The 24,723-nt window shown below is 44.2% G+C and overlaps 1 pseudogene; it reads right to left on the bottom strand.

The window, feature by feature from the left end:
* Positions 1-1,774: 1,774 nt before the first annotated feature.
* LOC131278944 (protein arginine N-methyltransferase 2-like) overlaps positions 1,775-24,723 on the bottom strand; it is a 54,379-nt pseudogene continuing 31,430 nt past the window's right edge.

The following is a 24,723-nucleotide window of genomic DNA, read 5'->3' on the forward strand; positions in this document are numbered from 1 at the left end:
GGTCCAGGGGAAGGACGTGGGGAGAGGAAACTGCCCACTGCCACCTCAGGGATCCTGCTCTCAGCATGCAAACGCAGCAAAGAAGCCTGATACTGCCCCAGCAGGTCCCTGCTCCCAGGAGCCCAGATCACATCTTGTCCTCCTGCCCCCTGCATATTCCCCTGCTCTGCCGCCTCAACTCCACTCACCCTTCACACAGCTACCTGCCCAATGCCCCAGGTAAGCCACCTCCCTGCAGGACCTCTGCCCTGTGCAGTGTCAGGACCAGAGAAGAACTCTCCACCTGCATGCCTAACACATATCACAAACAACCTGCTTAAGACGGAACGCTTGACATCCAGCCACCCCACAGCTCACCATCCTGCTCCCTTTCTCTCACACCTAGACCCAGTCCACCAGCAAATCCTCCCCAGACCTGGCCCTTCCTCTGCTTTGCCCCAGACTACACCACCATCTCATCTCACCTTCACTCCAACCTGCCTGGTCTCCCTGGCTCCCTCATCATACTCCGAATCATCCTTCTCAACAGTCCACCAAATCACCTGCCAAGGGCTTTCCACCTACCTGAAACGAAACCAGAGGCCCCGACCCAGCCCACGAGCCCACAGATGAACCCCCACAAACAGCCGCGTCCCCAGGCCTCTGCACGTGCTGTTGTGACCCCAGGTTGGGTCCTCTGACCTGCACTGGCGAGAGCCACAGGCCTCCCTCCACCCCGCGACTGCTTTCCCTCTTTCTCAGCCGAGCACTACACTGTTAGTTAGCAGGCCTGCTGACCAGCTGCTTGACTGCTCTAGAATGTGAGTGCCAGGGAGGCAGGGCCTGTCCCTGTTTTTTTCATGGCTATGCCCAGCAGAATAATGTCTAGCATACACTAAGTGCTCAAAAACCACCTGGAAAACAAATGAATGAAAAGTCAATCTACCCAGCTACCTAAGCCAGTTCCCCGACCCCCAGGCTCACATCCCCTTCCCCTGGGCCACTCCCCCAGGCCAGCCCCAGGATGTCTCCCTCTAAGGAGACTGAGTGGCCTGGCCCTGCCCACCCATGCCCACTGGCATCCAGGTCCTCCCAACATAATCCGATCATATACTCCATCATCTAAGTCCTGGAGGGCTTCTTGGCTGCATGCCAGGCAAGTGCCAAGTCCCGGGGACATAGCACTCCCCACGGGTTGCCCCTTGCCCACCTCACCAAACACCCTCCTTCCCCCCACCCAGCCCAGGAACAGGCCTGTCCCTCTGCAGCCAGGCTCACTGCCTGCCTAATGGACCCCGTCCCCACTGCCAGCTCCAGGGGTGCCCAACAGGTAATTCTGGAGGGGACACGGCGTGCCCACTGACACCAGCCTTTTGCTCCCCTGCTGTCCTGGGAGCCCACAGTATCACCAATCAACCTAGGCCCATCATGGGCACTTTGTCTTGAAACAGAACTTCAACATGGCTGAAGGTCCACTGTCATTTGCTACCATTTCCCCCATCTTAACAATCTACTAGAAGCTATCTGCTCAATATGTAAATGGGCTCTCTGCTGGAAACAGCTGCCCTGTTCCTCTCACCTTCATCCAGATATTAACTTTCTGGACTTCAGATGAGGGTGTTTCACTAAAAACCTCATGTCCCAAGACGCCAAGCCGAGGAGAGGTTACAGACGGAGCTCACAGGGGCACACAAACATCTGTATGGGCAGAGCCCGGCCACTGTCCGCATCCATGCGGGGTAAAGAAACACTCAAAGGAGGGCCAAGCCATAAAGCTGGCCTCACAAACGGTGGTCTAGGCTTTCTAGGAGGAGAGGTGCCCAGACTGTGGGGAGGACAAAGCCTGCTTCGCTCAGAAACAGCCTGCGCAGGCACACCCAGGAATGACATTCAGGGTTTCTCAAAGGAAAACTATTTTACATAAATCACTCATGAAAAAGTCACCTCAACTCTGATTTAGATTTCCCATAAAGGCACTTTTTTCCACTCAGTTAAAAATTCAAGACACTAAATGCAGTGTTCACACAAGAAATTCACTACATTTCATCTTAGGAAAAAAAATAAAGTTAGTAATGATTTGTGAAGATCTCTGAGATACTCATGTTTAGAAACCAAGTGAAATCCAGCCCTCTACGGGCTCCTTACACCACCTCCACAGCCCCCCACACTCCTCCCCCCACCCCGGGCCCTTCCCCCCAGCCCTTCTCCCCCCACCTTGGCCCCCACCCCGCGCGCCCCCCAGGCCCTTACCAGCAGGCAGGTGCCCATCCACTCTGACACCAGCACGTCCACCTTCTCGAGCAGCACCACATCCTCCACCTTCTGCTGGAACACGGTGATGGTGTCGGCGAAGCCGTTCTGCACGACCAGCCGCCCCGTGTGCTGGGCCATCTCGCTGGCCTCCACGGCGTACACCTGCACGCGGGCAGAGGCACCCTCAGCCAGGCAGCGACCCCAGCTGCGACCCGGGCCTGCGTCAACTCAGGCAGCAGCACCAGAACAAGCACCGACGACACCTGGAAACCAGGAAAGATGTGGGCGGGGACAGCTCCTGGGAAGGCTCGTGCCATGGGAGCCACCTCTCCTCCCTCCTTCCCCCACAGTAGGAAGTCCACCTGACCCACGGCCTAATCGCCTCAGCCCGCCTGCCGGGGCTGCGTGAGGCTGGGGCCTGCTGGGAGCTTCCTGCCTGGGGGTGGCACCCCATCCAGCCACGCCAGAAAAGAGGTCGGGGGCCAGCGTGCTCCATGGAGTGTGGAGGCGGTCAGCACTCTGGGGCCTGGACGTGCTGACGCACAGCAGGGCAACTCCCACCCAGAGCGGCCGCCTGTGCCCTGTATTTAGCTGAAATAAACGTCTCATAGAGAACATCCCATCGTGGCCACCAGCCGGTCTGCTGCACGGATGCACAACTCCAAGGGTCCCAACAGGGAAGCACCAAGCTCAGAACCTTCCGAGGCAGCGCTCTGGCCCCTGCCCGCCCCGCTCCTACTCACTGCTTTTGGCTCTGTGTGATGTGCACAGAAGAGGTTGATAATCCCAGTGCCGCAGCCAACGTCCAAGATCACTTTATCTTTCAGGGATTCTTTACTCTGCAGGATAACGTTGCACTATTTAGTTGTGTGCAGCTGGTCTGCCAACATTTCCAAGTGAAGTTTCTAGAGAAAATGAGACATTTAGAATTATTGCCATTTGTCTAGAATGAAAGAGGTCCCACAACTTAACAAGAAAATCAACCCAATTTAAAAATGGGCAAAAGACTTGAATAGACAGTTTTCCGAAGAGGAGATACAAATAGCCAAAAGGCACATTGAAAGATGCTCAACATCACTAACTAAGAGGGAAATGCAGATCAAAACTAAAATGAAATGTCATTTCACGCCTTATAGAACAGCCATGACAAAGACAGAAAACTACAAGTGCTGGAGAGGCTGTGGAGAAAGGGGAATACCCCTTCACTGCAGGAGGGAATGCAGAAGGGTGACGCCTCTGCAGAGGACAGATTACTGCTCCTCAAGAAGCTGAAAACAGAACTGCTGTGTGATCCAGCAGTCCTGCTACTATGAATATATTCAGAAGAACTGGAGTCAGGGACGCAAACAGACATTTGCACACTGATGTTCATAGCAGCATCATTCCCAAGAGCTAAAAGACGGAAACAACCGAAGTGTCCAGTGAATGGATATACAAGATGTGGTGAACACACACGATGGAACATTGTTCAGCGGTAAGAAGAAATGAACCGGGGAAACACATGACAACATGGAAGAACCTTGAGGATATTATGTTGAGTGAAACAGGCCAGATACAAAAGGACGAATATTGCACAGTCACACTGCTATGAACTGAGTATGAGAAAACTTAGGGAGTTAAACAATAGTGTACAGGTTACTAGGAGACAGAGCACCGGTTGAGAAGGGGTAGCTGATTCTGGATAGAGTGTTTCATAAGGTTGACTGTAAATACGTGGGAATGGATGGAGTTGATGGCAGCACATTATGATGTTTATAACCGTGACTGTGGCTGAAAGGGGTAGTGTAGGGAGATTGTTTATTGAAAGACAGCTAGAGGATACTCTAGGTACTATATACCATAGTGATTTAGGTGGGGGATGAGGGTTATGGTTAATAATAAAAATACAAGAATATTCCTCTATTATATGGTGTTAAGAATATGGTAATACATGGAAAAATACAACTAATGTAACTTATAGCCTATAGTTAACAGCAATAATGTAATATTTTTGTAGCAAATGCTAAGAAGGTAAGGTATTAATGCTAAATGTAAAAAGAAAAAGAGTACGGGATTTAGTTTTAGGAGATGAATATGATCAAGCATTTTTTTCCCTTCATTAACAAGGAGATCCTGGTCATGTCATTTAGCAAATCTGTGCTCATTCGTGTGTCTTTCTGAATGTTGGATAAACAAATGAGTTTATTTTTAGAATTAAATAAGATAAATGTACCTGGACAGAATTTTCTAAAGTAATGTTACCATAATGTGTTAAGCTGTCTTTTTTCTGCTATTTTATTTTTTGAAGTTGAAATAAAGTTTATTACATTTAAAAAAACTATTATAGATTTTAGTAGGATTAAAGGGTATGGAACAGGGCTGCCAGAGGCGCAAGGAGGATGACTCCATGGGAAAGCGAGGAAGCTGTCTTGGGGGAATTTAAGTCAAGGAGTAGTTTGCTTTGTATTAAAGACAAAACAAAACAAAAAAAACAGATGGAAAAATACATCAGCAAAAAATAGAAATAAAAACAAAAATACATCAAGAGACATTAGGGAAAGTGGCCAGCGAGGAGCGAGGCAGAAGCTTCGGGACTCCCCGCAGCGTCTCCCTGTGCCGCCCAGAGCCTGGGACAGGCGTGGACGGGTGGGGGGGGCGGGCGACACCCTCCTGGCCACGTCCCCACCGTGTCCCCGCTCATGGCCGAGCCCCCAGAGTCCGCACACCCGGGCGGGAGGCCCCTTCTCACACAGGAACTTCCCGTTTGCTCGCGGGGCTGATAGACTAGTACAGGTCGGGGGTAGGCTAAGTAGGGGGTACCCCATGCTGCGGGGATGCGCGAGGCCCCAGCCACGCCCCAGGGAGGGGGCATCTAGGACAGGAGGACGAGCGCGCTGGGCCAGCGCTGCCCCTCCCCGGGAGGACACCAGCCTTCCGCCAAGGCCCAGGGGAGGTCAGAGCTGCCACCGAAGCTGCCCAGGCTCCAGCGCCGCGCACCGCACCCCCGCCCTTCCCCCCCCCCCCCCACGCAGTGCAGCGCACGGCACGCCCACCCTTCCCCTTCCAGCGCAGTGTTCAGCACCCCGCCTTCCCGCCAGCACAGCGCACAGCACCCCCGCCCTTCCCCCCCACCCCACGCAGTGCAGCACACGGCACGCCCACCCTTCCCCTTCCAGCGCAGTGTTCAGCACCCCGCCTTCCCGCCAGCACAGCGCACAGCACCCCCGCCCTTCCCCCCCACCCCACGCAGTGCAGCGCACGGCACGCCCACCCTTCCCCTTCCAGCGCAGTGTTCAGCACCCCGCCTTCCCGCCAGCACAGCGCACAGCACCCCCGCCCTTCCCCCCACCCCACGCAGTGCAGCGCAAGGCACGCCCACCCTTCCCCCCACTTCCCTTCCCAGCGCAGTGCTTGGCACCCCCCACCATCCCCCCGGCAGAGCACACAGCACCCCCGCCCTTCCCCCCCCCAGCCCTGCTCTCTGGCACCACTCCTGCCCCCTCCCCCCCAGCACCCCTGGCCCAGTCCCCACTCCCCAGCACTCCAGCTGCGGAAGCGCAGCAGGCAGGGGTATCGCTCTGAGGGCAGGACAAACCAGCAGGTGGGAACAGAGCCAGGGCAGGTCACTCTGATCTGGACAGAGCCTTTAGTACTTGAAATACAGTATAATGTTTAACAGGCATAAAGGGAAAAAAGTAGGAGCTGAAAGAGGAGAGGAAAAAATGTACAGAGTGAGTTTGGGGCCAAGAGGGAGGACCGAACCCCTCCCCCCCAGAGCTGCGGGCAGAGGCCCATCCTGCGCCTGGCTAGCTCTGGTCAGACACCTCGCCGGCCACTTCTGCTGCAGACCTGCAGGGAAGCTCGGTGCCCGCTCCTGCGCAGGCCTGGAGGCTCAGACTCATGGCCTGGGTCCTCCTGCATCTGCCCAGGTCTGGGCTTGCCGCCCAGCTGAGGATCCTGAGGGCTCCAGGCCTGCACGGCCCAGTGAGGCAAGCCTGAGGGTCCAGGGCAGCTGAGATGAGCATGACGGTGATGGAGGCGCCCTCGGGCCACGCAGAAGGCTGGGCAGGAACCACAGCTGCTGGGAATGAGGAGGAGGAAAGCAATCCTGGAAAGATGTGGCTGGGGGGACGAACAGCTGGTGTTCCCGAGGTGGAGAGGCCAGCAAATCGCACAAAAAGTTTATTCAGAGAAGGAAAAGCCAGCTCTCCATAAAGGAAGGGTGTACCTTCCAGAAAACAATGCGTAACCAAACACACAGAACTTACTATCTTTGTTAAGTCACTGTTTTTCAAGGATGAAAAAAAGATTCCTCAGGCTCATGCAGGAAGCCCCTTTTAAGGGACAGAGGAGATCAGCTGGTGCTCATACTTCCCCATAGCACCTGAAGGCCAAAATGCCGAGGAAAACAAAGTAATCCAGGAATATCTTCCTAGTACATTGTCACTGAACATGAAATAACTAGAAATATAAGTCTAAATCAAACTTCTGGAGATGATAATGATGTCTCTATGGGATTAACAACAGATTAGACATTGTACGATAAAAGATCAGTGGACTTGAAAACATGCTATCCAAAATGAAAGAGAGAAAAATAAAAAAATTAGAGCATTAGTGAGCTGTGGGGCAAGGGGAACCTCAAGTGCCTAATACATGTATAACTGGAATCCACAAAGGAAAGAAAAGTAGAGAAATGTTTGATAAAATAAGGGCTGAAATTTTTCCCAATCTGATTAAAACTACAAAAGAAAGTTAACAAATCCCAAGCATAAGAAACATGACCAAAAAAAAAAAAAAAAAACCAAAGTACATTAAAAAAAAATAGCTCAAACATGCAATGAAGAGAAATCCTTAAAAAAGCCTGAAAAAGGAGACAGATTAACACAGAGACACAGAGAAATTAAGGGCAGCACATTTCTGGTCCTAAATCATGCAAGCCAGGAGATCACAGAACAGTATCTCTAAAGTAATGAAATGGGGAAAAACTGTCAAGCTAGAATTCTATAACCAGCAAAAACATTTTTCAAAAACAAAGATTAAATACTTTTCAAGCAAACTGAAATGGAAAGAATTCATCACGAGCAAGTTGGGCACTACAAGAAATGTTAAAGGAAATCCTTTACAGAAAAAAATAAAGGAAAAGAAAGACACCAGATGGAGATTTGGATCCACATGAAGTGGTAAAGAACCAGAGAGGTGACTCCTGAGGAAACGGACTTTGTCTTGTTACTTCAACTTCTTTAAAAGGAAACTGTCTAAAGAAAACAGAACAACATACATGCTTATGAGTCTAAAAATGTCTGACAGTAATGGAACACAAGTTAGAAGGCAGAACAAGTTAAAGATGTAGACTCCAGTCTTCCAGCAAACACCAAGCAAGCAGAACAGAGTTATAGTTCATAACCAACAAAGGATACAAAAGCAAGACACAATTATCCTGCCTACAAGAAACCTACTTTTTTTTATCCCCCCTTGCAGCTTTTTGCGTGCTGACTGCTCTGTGTCCGTTCACTGCGCGCTCTTCTGTGTTTTCGCTTGTCTCCCTTTCTGTTGCGTCACCTTGCTGAGGCGGTGCTTGGGGGCGGGACGATACCCCGTGGCACCCAAGCCAGCGGCTCTCCACAGCGTGCGGGCGAGCCTGCCTTCAGGAGGAGACTCCGGGATGCGAACCCAGGGCCTCCCCAACTGACTGAGCCATAGCCACTTCCCAAACCTACTTTTATTAAGCCACAACTAGGTAAAAGCAAGAGGTTGAAAAAAGGCATACCATGTTAATACCAATCAAAAGAAAGCTGAAGTAGCTACATTAATTCCAGACGAAGCACATTTCAGTGCGAAGAGAATTCCCAGGGATAAAGACGGTCATTTCAAAATGATAGAGAGATCATCAAAAGGATATAACTCTGAATATGTTTGCACCTAATATCAGAGTTTCAAAATATACAAAGCAAAAACTGGTAGAAGTGCAGAGAGAAACACACAAATACACGATTATAGTAGAGATTTTGACAGCCTCCCCTCAATAATTGACAGGAATAGACCAAAAATTAGTAAGGCTAGAGAAGGCTTGAACAACACTATTGATCAACTTAATTTAACTGATATACAGAGAACAATTTGCCCAACCATTTACAATGGTAATAATAAACAAAATATTTAACAATACGTTTAGCAAGAAATGTAGGGGGCCTGAATAGCCAGACACATTATAAAAAGGAAAAGCAAACCCTCTTCTCCAGACTTTAGAGCATATTACCCAGCTATAGTGGTAAAAAGTCTGATACTGGCATAAAGACAAACATATAGACCAATGGAGCCAAATTTATGGTTCAGACACAGACCCTCACATGGTCAAGTGATTTCTGACTAGCCTGTCAAACACACAGAACTCGCATAGAACAGTCCATTCAACAAATGGTGCTGAAAGAACTGGATATCCACAGCCAAAGAAGGAAAGAGGACCCCTATCTCACACCTTATCCAAAAATTAATTCAAAATGGATAAAAAAGCCTAAAAACAAAAGGAAGAACTATAACTTCTAGAAGAAATTGTAGGAAAATATCTGTACACCCTGGTGGTAGATGGTGGATTTTTAAAGGAGACGAGAACTGAGATGGACTACTGACATTTAACGTATGTAGAAGCTTTAATTACCTTTACTGTAAAAGTGTAGAAATGTATGGAATGAATGGTAACACACAGTGAGTAACTGCTAGTTTATATATGGGGATGTGACTGAAAATGGTAGTCAAGGTATGTAAATGCCAATTGACAGAATGCTAGAGAATAATCTAGGAAATGAATAGCACAGTAAACCAAGAGGTGGATGAGAACTGTGGTTGATGGTACAGATGCAAGAGTGCCCTTTGTGAGCTAGAGCAGATGTACATCACTGTTGCAGGGTGTTGGGAATGTGGAGGAGCATGGGAAAAATACAGCTAAAGTGACCTATGGACTATGGTTAGGAGTGGTAATATAATATTCTTGCATCTATGCAAAAGATGTACTGTGTTGATACTGAGGCAGTATGGAAAATGTGAGCCAAATGTACACTATGGACGTGGTAACAATCAGATGATATTATCTTATCTGTAGCAAATGTTCCACCACACTGCGGTATGTTGATGGAAGGGTGTTGTTTGGGAATTCTGCACATTTGCATGATTGTTTTATAAGCTTGCAACTTCTGTCATAAAAAACATAATTAAAAAATAATAGGGTGGGTTGGGGGGGAAAAAGAAATATGGGGAAATGACATAAAAGAATATTTAAAAATGTACAAAAGGTGAAAAAATATATAAAAGATAATCAAAGCTCACTTAAAGATGGAAATAAAAATGGTAAGTACCATGTTCACCTTTAATTAAGATTGGAGATCTTTTTTTACACTGATTATTTATGGTAGGGAAATAAGCAATCTCATACATAATTGATAAGTCTATAATTGGTGAATCTTTCTGAAGGGCAAATTCACATTACCTACGAAAAGAAAAAGAAAAAAAAATATATATATATATGCATACACCCTCTAATTTACCCTATGAAAATTCTAACCAAAATTTAACAAGATTTATATACAGATGATTTTCACTTCAACATTCTGTGTCATAATAAAAGATATTAATCGCTGTTCATCAGTATGGTTCTTATAAAATCAAGCATAACACTGTGCAGATATTACAAAGTATAGGTGCTGATATGGAAGAAACATCAAAATAATACATCTACAAGAAAAGACCAAAGTGAAAATCAGTGTGTGTGAGCTATTCCTTTTGTACAAATTTTTAAAAAATAAACAGATGTAGCTTATAAGCATAAACCTCGTTAAATGGTAGCTATCTTTGGAGTCAGAGCCTGGTAGAGCAAGGACTTTTCATACTTTTCATTATCTACCTTAACTTAAGGAGCTGAAAGTTATAACCATGTACATGCACAGTAATTTTTCTCTTTTAACATTTTACATTTTGAAATATGACATACATGAAAAGTACCTTAGAAAGTTCCTGTAGCATTTTTCAACTACAATTATATTGGAAATACCTGTATACCCAACACCAGAACACTGCCAACACCCCCAAACCTCCCACAACCCTCCTTCCTGATCACAGACCCCTCCCCACTAAAGAACCACTATCGTGATTTTTATGGGAACCACTGCCTTGCTTTCCTTTATAGTTTTATCACCTATGTATACATCCATAAACTTTTAACTTTACCTTCTGAAACATTATATAATTGAATCAAATACTACATATTCTTTAATGTCTTGCATCTTTCACTCTGCATTATGTTTTTAGGTTCATCCTGAAGTATTTGTTTTTACGTAGTTTAAAAAATGTCAACAGGGATATTACCCTAATACCAAAGCCAAACAAAGACACCACAAGAAGGGGTGGTGGATTTTGTCGAAAGCGTTTTTGTTTTGTTTTTCCCCTTTGCTCTATTACTTTGGTATATTATGTTGACTAGTTTTCTTATGCTGACCTAACCCTGCACTCATACTTGGTCATGGTGTACAACCTTTTAATACACTGTTGGATTTGGTTTGCTAGTATTCTATTTGAAATTTTGCATCCTTGATAATAAGGGATGTTGGTCTGTTGTTTTCTTCTCTTATTCAGAAAACTAGAAAAGAAAAGGAAATTAATTCTCAACATTATAAAGGGCATTTATTAAAAATGCACAGCTAACAACAAACTCAAGGATGAAAGACTGGACGCTTTCCTCCTAAGATCAGGAACACAATGAGGATGCCTGTCCTCACCATTTCTATTCAACACTGTACCAGAGTGTGGCAGTTTGAGATTACTTATGAATGTTTATAAACTGGTCTGTTCCTCTGGCCTGATACCCTCTGACCATACTAGATTCAGCTGAGATGCCTTTGATTAAATTATGTTAAGATTAGGACTTTGATTCAATCACTTCATTAGGGCAACTCAGTTTGAGTCCCCCCCCCCCTTTGTTGGCTATCTAAATGTTCACTCAATCAAGGAGACACAGGAAATAGATACACAGAGTAAGAGAGACAGTTCTACAGATACAGAAGAGGCCCTGGGAAGACAGATGCACCCTATGCCAGCCCACAGCTGAGATGAGAAGATGCTGGGCCCACAGAGCCTTAAGAGGGAAGAGGAAGGCTGAGCCCTCACAGACATCGCCCGCCATCTTGCTTCAACACGTGGCAACAGAGTTTGGTGAGGACGTAACTTGGACGTGGACTCTTTAGAGCCTGGTAACCGTAAGCTTCCACCCCAAGTAAATACCCTTTATAAAAGCCAACAGATTTTTGGTACTTTGCATTAGCACCACTTTGGATGACTAAAGCACTGAGGTTCTAGTCAGGGTAATTAGGCAAGGAAAAAAAATAAAATGCAGATTTCCAGAGTGGAAAGGAAGAAGTAAGTTATACTCATCAGCCGACGACATAATTGTGTATACAGAAAATCCTAAAGAACCCACTAAAAACTATTAAAGCTAATAAACAAGCATTAACAAGGCTACAAAATACAAAAAGCAATTGCAGGGAAGTGGATGTAGCTCAAATGACATCTACCATCTGGGCGGTCCAGGGTTCAACACCTGGGGCCTCCTGGTGAAGGCAAGCTGGCCCCCACGGAGTGCTGGCCTGCACAGTGAGCTGGCCCAAGCAGAGTGCTAGCCCGTGCAGGAGTGCCGCCCCGCGCAGCAAGCTGGCCTGAGCAGAGAGCTGGAGCAGCAAGATGACGCAACAAAATGAGACACAGACTGACAAAAAGAGACACAGCAGACCAGGGAGCTGAGGGGGCGCAAGAAATTAAGCACCTCTCCCCCATTCTCGAAGGTCCCAGGATCAGTTCCCAGTGCTGCCTAAAGAGAAGACAAGCAGACACAGAAGTACACAGAGTGAATGGACAGAGAGATCAGACAATGAGGTGGTGGGGGAGAGTGGGAATAAATAAATCTTTAAAAAAAAAATCAATTGCAGGGAGTGGATGTGGCTCAAGCAGTTGAGCGCCCACCTACTACATGGGAGGTCCTGGGTTCGGTTCCCAGTGCCTCCTGAAAAAAGAGAAACAAACAACAAGTAAAACAAGTGAAAATACCAACTCAAGAAAGCCAATGTGGCTCAGTGGTTGAGCACCAGCTTTCCACATATTAGTCCCGGGTTCAATCCCTAGCCTGGATGCCTCAAAAAAAAAAAAATCAATTACAAGGTTCATGTTCACCAAGATGGTGAGTGAGAGGCTCCAAGGTTCCATCCCCTCACAGAATCTTTGAAAACTAGCAGAACCATATTTCTCAGAGCTCTGGAAAACAGTTTTCACAGTCACTGCAACAAAGGCTTGCAGTAACTCGGTGAATGCCTCATCAAGAAAAATGCACTTTAAAAGAATAGAAAACCTCCCAGCACCACTGCTGGCCCTTCCTCCACCCCGTCCCCAGCTTGGTGCACAGCCAGCACGTGCTCTCACTGCAGGACTCTGGTGCAAGTTTCAGAGGGAACAGTGTAATCCTGCTACAGTGGCATGCATGCATGTCTGTACCTGTCTACCTGGTGGCTAACTAAAGAAGTCTCCGATCTGGTGTGCCAGAACCTGCCCTGCAGGCCAAAGCACAAATTGTAACAGCCTGGGGCAAAGAACTACCAGCTTTAAGACATGGAACAGAGCTCCCCAGACTAGAAGAAAGGCTAGTTCACAGGGAGAAGAGGGGACACTCAGATCCATGTAAACAGGAGAATTCCTAAGGCCATGAGCACATGCCCAGGACAAGACAAATGCTCAGAAAAACACTGAGGAGGACCCCAACTTAAAGAACTTTGAGCTGTTCTTAAGTTTCATTCTTAGGAAAGCTAAGCTCTGAAGGGGTCCATCAGTCAACATAGCTCCAATCAGCAAGGAATGTTAAAGAAAGGTGTTTTTTTGTTTATTTGTTTTTGTTAGTTCCTGACTTCATGAAAATCTGTTGTATTACCAGCTAGCTATAAATTTAAGGAACAGACATCTCAGATACAAAATTCCAGAGTTATCACATGAAAATTTTAAAATGTCCAATGTATAAGGAAAGATTACAAGGCATAAAAAGAAACTAGAAATGATGGCCAAACTAAATGAGCAAGAAAAAAATATCAAAAACCATCAATTAAGAACAGACTTTCCAAATACCAGATAAAGACTTTTAAAAATGGTTTTAAATATTCTTAAAGAGCTAAAGGAAAACACACATAAAGAACCAAAGGATATCAGGGAAACCATTTATGAGCAAAATGAAAATTTCAATAGAGAAGTTATAGAAGGAACAAAACACAAAAACTGGAATTGAAGATCACAATGACTGAAATAAAAAATTACCTATAGGGGTTTAACAGCATATTGGAGCTGGCAGAAAAAATAATCAGAAGATGATGATAAGACAACTGAAATTATTCAGAATGAGAAGCAGAAAGAAAAAAAGAATGAAATTTAAAAGTGAACAAAGCTAAAAGACCTGTGGGATGCCATCAATCATATGAATAGAGCATTTTGGGAATCCAAGAAGGAGAAAAAGGAGCAGAAAGGATATCTGAAAGCAAAACGACTGAAAACTTCCCAAATTTTAAAAAAGACATGAAAATACATATCAAAGCAACCCCATGAACCACAATCAGGATAAACTCAAGGAGATCTACACCAAAATAAAGTATAATCGAACTGTAAAATGCCAAAGACAGAGAGAGAATCTGAGAATTGCAAGTAGAAGCAATACATTATATACAAGGCAGCCCAAATAAAATTAAGTGGTGATTTTTCATCTGAAACCATGGAGGCAAGAAGGCAGTGGGACAATACATTCAAAATGATAAGACAAAAAATTGTCAAGAATTCTATAACCAATGAAACTATCTTTCAGAAACAAGGGAGCGATTAAGACATTTCCAGATAAACAAACCTGAAGAAGTTCAACACCACTAAACCTACTCAATAAGCAAAGCTAAAATGAGGTCTTCAGAATGAAAGGAATGAACAGATAGAATGAACATGCATAAAGAAAAAAAGAACTCTTGTGAAGCCACTAAAAGGGTAATTATGAACACCAGTACTAATGTAATTTTGGATTATAACTCCACTTTTTACTTCTGACAGGAATAAAATGCAAATGCATAAAAATAATGCTAAACCTATGCTTCGATTCATACCAAGTACAAAGATATCATTTATATCCCCATTCCCCACCCTAAAGACATTACACTTACTGCAGCCGAATGACAGGGGAGCAGATGTCTTCCTCCCTGTCAGAAGCTTCAACAGAAGAGAGAGGGTGGTCAGAGGGCTTCTCTTCAGTAAATTTTGCCAGCAGAGCCTTTTTTGAATCTCAGCTCTGGCCAGACCAGAGCTGGAAAGCAGAGGTTGAAAGAAACATCTCTGTGGAAAGGTGCACTGATGAGTTCCATCTACTGGCCAACCAGGAAAGTGCAAGGAGAAAAACTGCTTTTAGGTCTCTCTTTAGTCCCCAGGGATAAAGTCTGTGCCCTATTAGTGAGTCCCTGGCCCAATCTTGAGAACTTAAGTTGGGCAATTTTAAAGATTTAGAATACAATGAACTATAAAATCAAAGAATAGCTATGGAAAGAAAAAAAAAAACAACACTAGGCAAGAGAGAGAAATTGGCCACCAGAATAAACTAACCAAGATATTCAGATGCCTAGACATGAGCAAAAAATTACAAGCCATACTAGAAAACAGGAAGAGATAGCCTAGCCAAAGGAAGAAACCAACTATCCTGACAATATACAGGATTTAAGACAACTAGTGAATGATAATCACACAAATCTCCTAAATCAATTCAAAGAATTAAAGGAAAATATAACTAAAGAAATAAAGGATATTAAGAAGGGACTGGGTGAGCATAAAGGAAAATCTGAGTGGAGCGGGTGGTGTAGCTCAGTAGTTGAATGCTTGGGTTCAATCCCCGGTACATACTAAAAAATAAAAATAAAAAAAGAAGAAAAATTTGAAAGTCTGCAAAGAAAAGTAACAGAGCTTATGGGAATGAAAGACATGATAGATGAGATTAAAAACACATTGAAAGCATATAACAGCAGAATTGAATTGCTTGAAGACAGAATATCCGAACTAGAAAAGAGAGGAGATCAGAAATAGAAAAGAATAGAGGTGGACTTGGCCCAGTGGTTAGGTAGTCCGTCTACCACATGGGAGGTCCGCGGTTCAAACCCCGGGCCTCCTTGACCCATGTAGAGCTGGCCCATGCGCAGTGCTGATGCGTACAAGGAGTGCCCTGCCATGCAGGGGTGACCCTGCGTAGGGGAGCCCCACACGCAAGGAGCGCGCCCCATAAGGAAAGCTGCCCAGCATGAAAGAAAGTGCAGCCTGCCCAGGAATGGTGCCACACACAACAGAAAACTGACACAACAAGATGACACAACAAAAAGAAACAGAGATTTCTGTGCTGCTGACAACAACAGAAGCGGACAAAGACGACACAGCAAATAGATACAGAGAACAGACAACCAGGGTGGGGAAAGGGGAGAGAAATAAATAGATAAATCTTAAAAAAAAAATGGACAGAAGAAGGGAAAGTTGATAAATATATAGAGATTAAACAACACACTCTTAAATAATCAGCGGGTGTATTAGTCAGCCAAAAGGAGTGCTGATGCAAAGTATCAGAAATCTGTTGGCTTTTATACAGGGTCTTTATTTGAGGCAGAAGCATACAGTCACAAGGCCCTAAAGAGTCCGACTCAAGGTACCATAAGAGGTACTTTCTCACCCAAAGTCTATTACCATGTGATGAAGCAAGATGGTGGGTGATGTCTGCGACAGTTCAGCTTCTTACTCTTAAGGCTTTGTGGTCCCAGCTACTTCCAGTCTCAGCTATAGGCTGGCATAAGGCTCGTCTCTCTTCCTGGGACTTGTTTCTTTCCAGGCTCAGTTGCTCTGTTCTCCTCACAGGGTCAGCTGTAAACTATCAGGTTCATCTCTTCTGGGGCTGTAGGATCCTTTGTGTATCTTCTCTGTGTATCTAATTCTGTGTTCTTGATTGAGCATCCATTTATATAGCCCACCAAGCGATTGGGGACCCAAACCTGCATGCCCTAATCTTAACATAATTTAATCAAAGTCATCTCAGGTGAATCTAATACAATCAGAGGGTATTACCTTATAAACATTATATCTCTTTCTGAAATTCATAAATAATATCAAATTACTAGAGTGGGTCAAAGAAGAAATTGCAAAAGCATCAATAAATACCTTGAGATGAATGAAAACGAGAACACAGCGTATCAGAACCTATGGGACTCTGCAAAGGCAGTGCTGAAAGGGAAATTTACAGCCCTCAAGGCTTACATTTAAAAAGAAGCTAAAATTGAAGATCTGACTGCACGCCTGGAGGAATTAGAAAAGAAAAGCAAACTAATCCCAAACCAAGCCAAAGGAAAGAAATATTAAAGATCAGAGCAGAAAAAAATGAAACCGAGAACAAAAAAACAATAGAATCGACAAAATCAAAAGTTGGTTCTTTGAGGAAAAAAAAAAATCAGCAAATGCTTAGCTAGATTGAAAAATAAAGAGAGAGAGAAGACACAAATAAATGAAATCAGAAATGAGAGGGAGGACATTACCACTGACCCTGCAGAAGTAACAGAGGTCGTAAGAGAGTGCTGTGAACAACTGTATGCCAAAAGCTAGGCAATGTAGAGGAGACGGACAAATTCCTAGAAACACACAAACAACCTACACTGACCCTAGAAAAAACAGAAGACCTCAAAAAACAAATCACAAGTGAAGAGACTGAAACAGTCACCAAAAACCTCCTAAATATGAAAAGTTCAGGACCAGATGGCCTCACAGGTAAATTTCACCAATCACCAAAGACAATCTTGGCAGCGGACTTGGCCCAGTAGTTAGGGTGTCCATCTACCACATGGGAGGTCCACGGTTCAAACCCCGGGCCTCCCTGACCCGTGTGCAGCTGGCCCATGCGCAGTGCTGATGCGCACAAGGAGTGCTGGGCCACACGGGTGTATGCCCCGCATAGGGGAGCCCCAAGCGCAAGGAACGCACCCCAGAAGGAGAGCTGCCCAGCGCGAAAAAAAGTGCAGCCTGCCCAGAAATGGTGCCGCACACACGGAGAGCTGACATAACAAGATGACGCAGCAAAAGGAAACACAGATTCCCATGCTGCTGACAACAACAGAAGCGGATAAAGAAGATGCAGCAAATAGACACAGAAAACAGACAACGGGGGGGGGGGGGAAGGGAGAGAAATAAATACTTAAATAAAAAAAAAAACAAAGACAATCTCGGGAAGCAGATTTGGCTCAACTGATACAGCATCTGCCTACCACATGGGAGGTCCAGGGGTCAAACCCAGGGCCTCCTGACCTGTGTGGTGAGCTGGCCCACAAGCAGTGCTGATGGACTCAAGGAATGCTGTGCCATACAGGGGTGTCCCCGGGTAGGAGAGCCCATTGCGCAAGGATTGCGCCCCATAAGGAGAGCCACCCTGCGCAAAAAAAGCGCAGCCCACTCAGGAGTGACACCGCACACATGGAGAGCTAACGCAGTTAGATGAACCAACAACAAAAAAAAGAGACGAAGTTTCCCAGTGTCACTGACAAGAATACAAGTGGGCACAGAACACACAGCAAATGGACACAAAGAGCAGCTAAGTGGGGAGGAAGGGGAGAGATAAATAAATAAATAAATAAATAAATAAATAAATAAATAAATAAATTTTTTGAAAAAAGACAATCTAATGCCAATCTTGCTAAGCTCTTTGAAAAAACTAAACAGGAAAGAATGCTACCAAGCTCATTCTATGAAGTCAAAATCACCCTAATACCAAAACTAGATAAAAATACTATGAAAAAATAAATTTACAGACCAGTATCTCTAATGAATATAGATACAAAAATCCTCAACAAAATACTTGCAAACCAAATCTAAAAGTACATTAAAAGAATTATACATCACAATGAAGTGGATTTTATCCCAGGTATGCAAGGGTGGTTCAACACAAGAAAGTTAATTAGTGCAATAAAACCACATTAATAATTGAAGAAGAAAAATCACATGATCCTCTTGATTGGTGCAGAAAATGCATTTGACAAAATGCATCCTTTCTTGATTTAAAAAAAAAAAAACAAAACAAAACTCCAAAAGACAGGAATAGAAGGAATCTTTGTCAATATGGTAAAGTGCATACATGAAAAACCTATAGCTAGCATAGTACTCAATGGTGAAAGACTGAGATCAAGAATAAGACAAGATGCCCACTGTCACCAGTTGCTCAATATTGTATTAAAAGTTCTAGCTAGAGCAATTAGGCTAGATAAAGAAATAAAAGGCAGCCAAATAGTAAAGGAAGAAGTAAAACTTCCATTATTCGCTGATGATATGACCCTGTATCTAGAAAATCCTGAAAATTCCACAACAAAGCTACTAAAACTAACAAGCAAGTTCAGCTACATGGTGGGGTATAAGACTAATCCACAAAAGTCAAGAGCAATCCTATACACTACTAATAAACAATCTGAGGAGGATATCAGAAGAAAACATACAATAGTGACTGAAAGAATCAAATATTTAGGAATAAACTTAATCAAGGATACAAAGGACCTGTATTCAGAAAACTACAAAACCTTGCTAGAAAAAACCAAAGACTTAAATGGAAGAATAGTCAGTGCTAAATAAAGTGAAGATGTCAATTTACAGATTCAACACAATTCCAATCAAAATCCCAACCGCCTTTTTTGCAGAAATGGAAAAATCAATTATCAAATGTATTTTGATGGGTAAGGGGCCCCAAATAGCCAAAATATCTTTAAAAAGAAAAACTTATTTGGTTACTTTGTGACTTTAAAGCATATTACTTAGCTACAGTGGTAAAAACTGCTTGGTACTGAAATACAGACAGACCAATAGAGCCGAACTGAGAACTCGAAATAGACCCTCACATCTACAGTCAAGTGATTTCTGACAAGACTGTCAGGCCCTCCCAGCTGGGCTAAAACAGTCTATTCAATAAATGGTGCTGGGAGAACTGGACAGCCATATCCCAAAGAAAGAAAGAGAACCCCCATCTCACACCTGATCTAAAAATTAACTCAAAATGGATCAAAGACCTAAATATAAAAGTAACAACCATAAAAACTCCTGGAAGAAAATGTAGGAAAGCATCTTCAAAATCTTGTGGTAGGTGGTAGTTTCTTAAACCTTACACCCAAAGCATGAGCAACAAAAGAAAAAACAGATAAATGGGACCTCCTCAAAATTAAACACTTCTGTACCACAAAAGACTTTGCCAAAAGGGTGAAAAGGCAGCAGACTCAATGGGAGAAATATTTGGAAATCACAGTATAATATCCATGATATATAAAAAGATAAGAGATACTAAAACTCAACAATAAAAAGAAAGAGGACCAGATTAAAAAATGGGCAAAAGATCTGCATAGACATTTGTCCAAAGAAGAAATATAAATGACAAAAAAAAAACACACGAAAAAATGTTCAACATTTCTAGTGATTAGGGAAATGCAAATCAAAGCCACAATGAGACATCATTTCAAACTTATAAGAATGGCCACTATTAAAATGAGAGAGAACTATAAGTGTTGGATAGGATGTGGAGAGATAGGAACACTTAGTCACTGTTGGTGGGAATGTAGAATGGTCCAGATACTGTGGAGGACTGTTTGTCAGTTCCTGAAGAAGTTGAATATAGACTTGCCATGTGACCCTGCAGTACCACTACTGGGTATATACCCAGAAGAACTGAGAGCAGTGAGACAGACAGACATCTGCACACCAATGGTCATAGTGGCATTCTTCACGACTGCCAAAATATGGAAACAATCCAGGTGTCCATCAACTGATGAATGGATAATCAAATTGTGGTATATACACAGAGTGGAACATTATGCATCTGTAAGAAGAAATGAAGTCATGAAGCATATGACAACATGGATGAACCTGGAGGGCATTATGTTGAGTGAAGCAAGCCAGACACAAAAGGACAAATAATGTATGATTGCACTACTATAAACTAAACATACTGTGTAAACTCATGGAGTTAATAATTAGAATATAGGTCACCAGAAAATAGAGTGACAATAGAAAATGGAAAATCTGAGGGTTAACTAGTACAGAACTGGTAAAAAGGTTGTTTATAAGTCTCTGGAAATGAATAGAAATGGTGAAAGTACATCATTGTCTTTTTAACTAGCAGGGCTTTGGTTAAAAAGGAAAGTCTAAGGACATGTATATTACTAAAGGGAAAGCTGAAAAATGTAACATGGGGATGTACAGCAGAGTAAAACCTCATGTGAAATATGAAAATGGGCAATATTGCATATAAGACTGTTCACACAAAATATAAATACAAATAAACTAGAGAGAAGGAAACAGAATAGCAGCTTGTATAGCAGGGGAAGCACAGAGAGGGTAGGAGGCAATGAGATTTTTTTTGTTTTTATTTATTATTATAGGAAGCAACTGCTGATGGTACAAACTTTCCTTTTGGGATGAAAACGTTTTGGAGCTAGATAGTGGTGATGATTGTACAACACTGTGAATGTACTGAATGCCCCTAAACTGTCCACTTTTAAATGGTTAATTTTATGATATTTGAATTACACCTCAATAATGAAAAGTTTCAAATACTGTCAATAGGGGTTATTGTCTGGGTCATAGGGTTATGGGCTGTGATAGTTTGAATTTTGTGAACCCCCAAAAAAGATCATGTTTTTGAACTAATCCATTCTGGTGAGTATGAGACCCTTTGGACTGGACTACATCAGTGAGACCTGACGCAGGTTGAGTCTCCACCCTTCTGCTGGATCTTGTACGAAACAGAAACACAGAGACATGCAGGAAAAGGGAGCACAATCATTTTTCATCTTGTCCTGTGAGAGAGAAGACTGCAGGAAAACAGAGAAGCCCTGAGAGGCTGGGAGAGGTCCCGGGGTCTGGAGCCAGCAGCGCAGAGGCTGGGAACGAAGCACCCGAGGGGTTAGCCCATGCAGCACCTCAAGGGGGGTGAGCCGTACGCCTCAGAGCTTACCAGCGAACTCAGGAAGAAGACACAGCAGCCAGACTGAGGGGGCCCGGAAAGAGCGACGCCCCGTGCCTGTCGCCACAGCTGAGCTCCAGGGGACGGCAGGTTCTGGAGGGGAGGCAGGTGCCTGGGGAGACCAGCAGCCGTCGTGCTTCACCACGTGGGGACACACCAGGTCGACAGTAGCTGACTGGTCGGAAAGCACCTCTGACGGTGTCTCTACTTGGACACTGCACGGCCTCAGAACTGGAAGCTTTTACCCCAAATAAATCCCCTTTATAAAAGCCAACATATTTCTGGTACTTTGCATCGGTAGCCCTGTGGCAAACTGACATGGACCTTTCTCCACTGAAAAAAAAAAAACTAAAACTCATTGTTTAAAGATACTATTAATTTACATAACTTTTTATATTTTATTTTTAAAGTAAAATTTATTATTTTTTAACACTGAGAAAGGCTCATAATCCTATTGCTTAAATAATATGTCTAAATCAGGGGCTGGAAAACTACACACAGCTCATGGGTCAAATCTAATCCACCACCTACTTTTGCTTAGGCTGCAAGTTAAGCGTGGTTTTTATATTTTTAAGTGTTTAAAAAAATAATAGTATTTTGTGACACATGAAAATTATAAGAAATTCAACTTTCAGCACCCATAATCAAGGTTCTCCCAGAACACAGCCACGCTCCTTTGTTTACAGGTATTGCAGCCTCTTCTGCAGTGACGAGAAGGGGCAGGGACGCACGGCCCACTAAGCGGAGGAGAAAGGCTGTGGCCCTGCTCCAAGCAGTAAGCAGAGGAAGCCCACGGAACAGGGCAGGAAAGCAGTACCAGAGCTCTGTAGCTGCCCAAGCACTCTCCGTCCTGCCAGGTGTCCTCAGGCCCGAGCTCCTGCAGGGGCCCCGCATGGTTGGCCGGGACGTACCCACGGCAGCCCGCACGCTCGCCCCACCACCAGTCGGCTGTGGTCTGTCTCAGGATAAGGATTTTCTCTCCTCTCAGAAAACTCAGCTGGAGAAAATTCAGTAGAAATAACAGCAATTAGTGATAAATTTCCCATTACTGGTACTCAAACCATGGCAATTTCAAAAATTAGTCAGTGGGTAATGACAGCAACTGACAATTTAGAAAATTATACCAGGGTTCAGAGCTTTTTTGTGGAGCATTTACCTGAAAGAAAAGCACAGCTTATTTGATATTTTTTTTAAAAATTAAAGATTCAGCTTTTTCAACACGGCTTAGGGCAGAATTTCTGAACAAGCTCTTCACTGTAACTTAGGAAGAAAAGCTATAAGTAGATATTTTCACTTTATAGCCTTACTCTTTAACTGGAATAGGTTTTAAATAAGGTTTCCAAGCGGAAACTGGAACAGATGATGTTCCCCCACCCTGCTGATGGTTCCCATGCTTGGGATCAATTCGTTAGGCAGTGAAGAGAGTACACCTTTATTTAATTTTGGTATGACTTCTGGTTCAGATGCCCATATAGGCGAAATCTGCATCTAACTGAGCCCCCTAACGTTGCAAGCCCTAAGGGGCCTCCAAGGAGCACAGCCTCCTCATATGCGGCACACACAGCTACCTGCGTTTCATCAGTAGCAGAATAGTCTGCAATGGCCACGAACTCCTCCGGCTGCACAGCCTCCTGGAAGCTTCCTTCTTCACTGAGCTCAACTGGTTCTTCTCTTTCCTGCTTAAAGTCAAGAAAAGCACTTGTAAAGGACCCTGTAGTGTCGGGGGCACGTGCTCCAGCGTTCTTCCCATCCGAGGGCAGATCTTGGGGGTAGGGTGGGCCAGCACCCCAGGCAGGCAGGCTGCAGGGCAGCAGGCACGTGGAAGGTGGGTGTGATGGTGGAAGCCCCTGCATCCGTGGGGTCTGGGCAACCTCAGCTCACACCCATGACGACCCGGAACCCAGAAGGAGCCCGACGCTTGGGGCTCTGCCGAGGCCCCACCCCCACTTTATCTTCACAATAAGGCTGCCTGGAAGGCATCCACTGGAAGGGGAGACTGCCAAACCATACACTCCATAACCAGAACATTCCAGTGCCCAGAGTATACTTTTTAAACAAATTTTCCTAAACAGCCATTTTCATTTTAGAAAATGTGTGAAAACACAAAAGTACAAAAAAGATAATTAAAGCTATCTGTAACTGACCAGGAATAATCACTGTCAGCATGTTGCTATTCTTTCAGGCTTTTTAAAAATGTAGACAGAGTATGCATATAGTTTAAGTTGGATGACACAGTTCTGCCTAGTGGCCTGTCACTAAATTCCACACATTTTTCCTTATGATTAAACATACTTTTAAACACCACAATTTTTAATACCTACGGAGTATTCCATTCTTTGAATTATCATAAATTGTCCAATCTCCTTGTGGTGGACATATAGTGTTTCCAGTTTTTACTATTACACATTCATTATGTTAAGATGAACTTTCTTAATCAAAGTCATGCTTCTGCACTCCAGACAATTTTCCAGGACTGACGAACCAATGCAACACAATGACTCTGAACCTTGCTGGCACATGCCCCCAGGAAGGCTGAGCCTCATGCTGCCCAGCCATGTGCAGGCACGGCCCATTCCTGGCACAAACGGACACTGCCAAGCACTTTCCAGGCTGCCAATCTGATGGGTAAAAATTACTTCCTTTGTTACTTCTATTTGCCTTTTTTTTGGATCACCAGTGAGGGCAACCATGACTTTAAGAACTTACTGAGTTATTTTTTTTTTCTGCTAACTGCCTTTCGGAATCCTTTGTACTTGTCCTAGTAAGGTAAAAGGATTTGCTTTATTTTTTTAAGATTTATTTTATTCCCCCCTCATTGTTTGCACTTGCTATCTGCTCTCTGTGTCTGCTCATCTTCTCTTTAGGAGGCACCAGGAACTGAACCTGGGACCTCCCACGTGGAAGAGAGGTGCCCAGTCCATTCCGGCTTTGCTGCCTCTCGTGTTTCCTCTTTGTGTCTCCTTTGTTGCATCATCCTGTTGTATCAGCTTGTCATGCCAGCCTGTCACACCAGCTCGCTTTCTTGCTCGTCTTCTCCAGGAGGCCTGGGAACCGAACCCGGGACCTACCATGTGTCAGGAGGGAGCTCAATCACTTGAGCTACATCTGCTTCCCAGGACTTGCTTTAGAGCAGGGTCTCTTCTTTAGCTGGGCCTCCACCCTCGTCTGCTCCACCCACCTCACCATCCTTCACCCCTCGCCATCTGGTACATTTTCATCCTTCCGTACTTTCCTCAAGCTCATGCCATATACATATACACTCTCATTATAACACACACACATGGGTTGCTGTTTTATCTTTCAGCACTGCTTTTTTAAAAAGTATATCACAGATCCTTTTATGCATCTTGCTTTTCTTACTCACCCAATACCTTGTGAAAAACTCCCCAACTGTGAGAACTCTAATTGTTTTCAAAGGCTACATAATATTCCATGGTATGAATTCAGCTTGGCTG

This window comes from Dasypus novemcinctus, chromosome 6 (assembly GCF_030445035.2).
Source record: "Dasypus novemcinctus isolate mDasNov1 chromosome 6, mDasNov1.1.hap2, whole genome shotgun sequence".
In the NCBI taxonomy this organism is placed as follows: Eukaryota; Metazoa; Chordata; class Mammalia; order Cingulata; family Dasypodidae; genus Dasypus; species Dasypus novemcinctus.